The sequence below is a fragment of the Mus caroli genome, chromosome 13 (assembly GCF_900094665.2).
Source record: "Mus caroli chromosome 13, CAROLI_EIJ_v1.1, whole genome shotgun sequence".
NCBI lineage: Eukaryota > Metazoa > Chordata > Mammalia > Rodentia > Muridae > Mus > Mus caroli.
In genome coordinates, this window is record NC_034582.1 from 33348491 (window position 1) to 33354308 (window position 5818).

The window sequence follows — 5818 nt, forward strand, 5'->3', positions numbered from 1 at the left end:
CACTTTGTAGACCAGGCTGGCCTCGAACTCAGAAATCCGCCTGCCTCTGCCTCCCGAGTGCTGGGATTAAAGGCGTGCGCCACCACGCCCGGCTCGAAATATAGATTTTAAAAGATCTTAATTGAGGAGTACCAGAGGGGAGTGTTTGCTAGCAGTGAGACTAGAAACGCCCAGCCGTTAAGACACATTAAAATTAACTGGAGTGTGTGTGTGTGTGTGTGTGTGTATCTTTCATTCAAGAATCCAGATACCTCTTGGGCAGGTGTGGGTGTGCAACCTGTTGGGAGCACAGAGTGGTTAACTAACTACTGCTACACAAGGACAAGTTTGTTGAAACCGCAAAAACAAACAAAAAGCTGTGGTGGCTTGAATAAGATTGGCCCCCAGAGGCTCATATATTGAAATACTTAGTAGCATTATTGGAGAAAGATTAGGAGGTGTGGCCTTGTTGGGGTGGGTGTGGCCTTGTTGGGGGAAAGTATGTCACTGCTGGTGGGCTTTGAGGTTTAAAAAGCTTGCCAGGACCAGTTCTCTCTTCCTGCCGCCAGTGGATCAGGATGTAGCACCTCTCCAGCTTTATTCTGCCTGTGTACAGCCATGCTCTCTGCCTTGATGATAGTGGACTCAGTTTCTGAAACTGTAAGCAAGCCTGAATAACATGCTTTCTTTTGTGTGAGCTGTCTTGGGTCCTGGTGTCTCTTCACAGCAACAGAACATCCTGACATGAGCAGCTCAGAGCAGGTTGAGTGAGTTATCACGACACAGCCTTGATTGCAAAGTCCCATCTACTAATTTCAGCCTTCTCAGGGCCCCCTGTCTCCCCGAAACCTCTGACCTATCTTTTGGAAGGTATCTTGTTTTCTAGAAACGTGGGACATCCAGGGTGATCTCACTGGCACTGTTCAGACAGATCTCTGCTTTGGTCATTCGATTCCTTGCTAATTTGTGGGAGCAGACAATCACTTCCCTTTATACTTAAGTTTGCTTCAGCACCATGAAAAGGCCATGAGCCTCTGTACCCTCCAGGTGACTGCATGTCCTTCAGAACTTCTCTCATCCCTCACCTTCTGCCCTTAACCCTGGCCTGCTTTAAAATTACAACCCTTGGGTTGGAGAGAGGGCTGTTCTTCCAGACCACCCAAGTTTGGTTCCTAGCATCCTCCCAACTCCCCCATGCCTCTTCTTCCTCTCAAGTCACCCCTCATAGCATTTCCTGTCTTCTTACACAATCCGTAGCTCTTGGGTCTCCTGGATGTCAATATACCATGACACAGAAAACAGTCTGACATGAGAAAACTTCATTTTGTTTTGAGACAGGGCCATCTTGTATAGCCCCAGGTTGGCCTTAAGCCTTGAACCCTCCTGCCTCAGCCTCCCGGGTGCCAGTACTTTAGGAGTATACCCACAAGCCCAGCTCAGAAATACTTGTTGAATCAATGGGATAATGATTTTGATATTCTTACATCTTTTCTCCTTAAATTTGTAGTCTGCTTTTTATGATATGTCCAATAATATATTGGTTGAAACAATTGTGTTTACTGCGTATGAACAAATACTTAAGTTCTTCCATGTGGTAAAGAGCTGAGAATAATTAAATTTTTCTGCTGTATACCTCTCAGGAGGGGGAAATGTCCGTGGGAAAAGGGAACAGAAAATGAAGCTGTCCTGGCCAGCTCCGCAATTAGCAGGGGAGCCACCATTCCTTCCCTAGCCCACACTTCAAAAAGAACATGGGCAATCCAGCCACCAGATTGATCACCACAAAACCCACCACTTAACCTGCCTCTGTCCCCTCAGGCTCTGCCCTCCTTTCTCTTGCAGTAAAATGTTTATAGGCCAATCGAAAGCCAGTCATCCTTTGCAGTCTAGATGGCAGCCCCTGTGTAGAGACATGGTTTTAGAGCATCCCTCTCTACACCACAGTGAAGGCTGCTCAGTATTATCACCCCGTCAACATCCACTTCCCTCTAATACCACCTTTCAAAACTGACGGCTCAGAGGCCTCTCCTTTCAGTCTCATGTCTCATTTTGCAGTTTTCTTCTCAATGTAGTCCAACTAGGCCTGGATTTTAACTGTGCCATTAAATCCAGGGACGCTCCTATAAGGCTTCCCTTTCCCTCCAGCTGCATAATATCTTGTACTGTATGGAAGAATCACTTGCCAATAAAAAAATGCTGTTGTCCTACTAGCTTAGGCAGGAAACAGGAAGGTGGAAGTTCTGGTACAGAGAGAGGATTCTGGGGGAGAGACAGGCATGAGGGAAGAGAGATTCGGCCCCAGATGCAGAGGAAGACGGTCACATGTAACTGAGGACCAGGTAACCAGCCACATGGCAGAACTTATAAAAGGATGATTAACTTATAAGCTAGTCTTGGAACGATCCAGAGCACTTGGCCAAGGCATTTGTAAACATATTTAAGTCTCTGAGTCATTATTCTGGGACTTGGGACCAGGCAGACAAACAGAAGTTTACAGAAAACACCTTACAACATCCAGCACTCATTTTTCCAGGCTCTAGACTCTCCCTGTGCAGGAGGACGACGACTACTACTCTATGCAGGACTACTAAGTACTGACCACTAAGCTTCGGAGAATGGATACACTACCTACGGCTGTCAGTCCTATCTGCTTTGGGTCTATGAGGGCTCACAGGACACTTTCCTTACAGAATGGGAAGGAAGGCCCTGGTGAGAGGGAAGAGAGTGGTCAGGTGCAGTTTGAAGGCCAGGGCCAAGTGCAAGAAACCCTGGGCAGAACTGAGAGGAGGAGGAGGAGGATGGAGGCCAGTCTCTCTGAAGGCCTAGTGGGGAGTCAGGGAAAAGGATGCTTGCATGAAGAGTGTTTCAGAGGAGGGGTAAGTATTCAGTAGCTATAATGTCGACGTGAGAGACGGTGAAAGCGGTGGAGTAAGTCATGAAAGACGTAAAGAGTCAGATTCAAGGGGTCAGGAGACAGCACAGTGATCACACAGGATCACTTTGGCTGCGGTGTAGCCAAAGCTTGGCGCAGAGAAAGCAGCAGCAGGGGCCATAGGCAACCTCTGTCTTGTCCCAAGCCCCTAAGGTGAGACCCCAGGCGAGAAGCAAACCGTCAGCCTCTGGCTCCTGTTCAGTTGGCAGCCTGGATTTCCCGTCCTCTGTCCAGTCCTTAGGCTATGCTGGTCGCTCTTCTCCAAGGCCGCGTGCCATCAAGCATCCCTTGCTTCCCTTCAGCTCTGCTCCTAGCACACGCCTTCTCAGCATATACTATGCTGATCTTCAACCAGCTATACGAGCTCTTCACACCTCTCTATAAACCTGCTGCCCCTCTTACCGTTTTGTTTTGAGACAGGATTTCACTGTGTATCCCAATCTGGCCTCAAACTCACTATGTAGCCCAGGTTAGCCTCAAACTCATGGCAGTCCTCCTGCCCCAACCATTAGAGTACTGAAGTTAAAGGCACGTAAAAGGTGACCACCATGCATCCAGACCAACTCTGCTCGGCATCTGGAAGCCTTCTCTTAGTGTTCACAGCTCACAAGTTACCACATACTCTCCACTTTACCCAGGAGATCACTGCACAGCCTCATTCCCCCTTAATGGCCACAGCCACTGTCTGCCACAGTTTCTCTTGCCTGAGTAGCTTCACAGTATTCCCGATTCTAGTGTCACCTCCATCAGCCCTCCCGTGAAAGACCCCTAAGAGCAAGTTCCACATCACTCCCTGACTGGAGTCCCTCCGGGAGCTCTTGGGGATCAAGTTTAAGTTTGCTAGGGTGGTTATTGTTCTTTGTGACCATCCTCATCTCTTGCCACGGGAAGCGCTTAGCTTTCAAACCTGACTTATGGGTCCAGGATTGACAGGCATCTCAGACTTGTATGTTTTGGGCATGCTTGGCTTTCCTCTTTCAACCTGGAACTACCCAGTCAGTGGTGGAGATCCTTGCTCAGAGCCAGACTTTCTGAAAAGCCTTCCCAGAGTCCTCTCTGTCCTTTGGGGCCACTTCCTACCAGCTCCTCCAGCCGCAGGACCATCACCCTGTGCAGGGTTCTGAACCATTCCTCATCTCACTTCCTACACAGGACTATCCTTGTGATCTCTACCTCTTCTTCTTCACCTCCTCAGCATCTTACTCACAGCCTGCCACACAGTTTATCAAAAACATCTAATGGTTCTTTTTAAAAACATGTTTATTATGTACAGTGTTCTGCCTGCATATATGCCTTCATGCCAGAAGAGGGCGCCAGATCCCATTATAAATGGTTGTGAGCCATCACGTGGTTGCTGGGAATTGAACTCAGGACCTCTGGAGGAGCAGTCAGTGCTTTCAACCTCTGAGCCATCTCTCCAGCCCCATCTAATCATTCTTTCTCCCTTTAAGCAGTTTCACTATATAATTAGTTAATTAATTGATTAAGATGTGGTCTCTCTAGTGTAGTTCTGGTTGTTGTGGATCTCACTCTGTAGACTAAAGTGGCCTCAAACTCACAGAGATCTACCCACATCTGCCTCCTCAGGGCTGGGATTAAAGGTGTGCACCACCACACCTAGCTTCCCCCTCCCCCTTAACTGAGGATGTCTGTCTGTCTGTTTGTCTATCTATCTTTCTATGGATATAGATATATGAAGCAAGAACTCCTGAGAGTGGGATGGTCTCCAAGGGAGAAATGTCCCACTTATGTTTCTTAAAGGACTGGCTTATAAGGGGCCTCCTCCTTGAGCCATGTACCAAGAGGGGCGTCTGCATTCTGAGATACCCTCCATCAGGGAGGCAGGGAGATGCCTGAGCTCAGAGCTTCTGCACAGGGCCCTGCTTTTGGATGGCCTGTGGGGGCTTCCTTTCACCTGCTTCATCCCAACTGCGTGCAGAGTCTAGAGGCAGCTATCTCTTTAATAGTTGGCTTCCCCCAGCATGTTCGGGTTTCCTAGAGGATCCCAGGACGCCAGGGGCATGAATTATAATGAAGGTATCTCCTTGCACTGGGTCACACCACAGCTCTCATGAACACCTCACTGAATGGAGACACTGCTAGGGGCTGCGGCTCTGTTAGCTGGTCATAAGCTAGGTTCGATGCTTTTATGTGATTTTAAAAAATATTCTGATTTTTATCATTCTTACTGTTCATAAAGGGTTTTAATGCTGTGAAGAGACACCATGACCAAGGCAACTCTTATAAAGACAACATTTAATTGGGGCTGGCTTACAGTTTCAGAGGTTCAGCCCATTTATCATCATGGTGGCAGCAGGCAGACATGGTCCCGGAGAAGGAGCTGAGAGTTCTACCTCTTGGTCCAAAGGAAATAGGAAAGAAACTGTGTGCCACACTGGGCATAGCTTGAGCATAAGAGACCACAAAGTGTGTCTCTATCAGGATACACTTTCTTCATCAAGGCCACATCTCCTTATGGCCAAGCATTCAAACAAGTAAGTCCAGCAGGCAGGGAATTTGTATTTAAATCACCACAACCGCACTCCTATTTCTCTTTAAAATGAATTCGTTGGATTGCTGAGCTGTCAATCTCAGCTGACCCAGTGCTGGCTGGGCCTCCCCTGCACTGTGTTCCTCATCCATCCAGAGCCCTCCAGGTCATCCACCCAAACAGGTCATAAGACCCCTTCCCCAAAGACAGGTCTGAACCCCGTGGGGGTTCTGGTGGACCACTATGTCCATGTGTCCAGAGACTTGAGCAAACAACATATTTTCTGTTTCCACGTTCATAGGGGATCTGCTGTGATAGAGCTCTCCCACAGACACAAGTGTTAGAGGCTCTGCTGGATAGAGCTCTCCCACAGACACAAGTGTTAGAGGCTCTGCTGGATAGAGCTCTCCCACAGA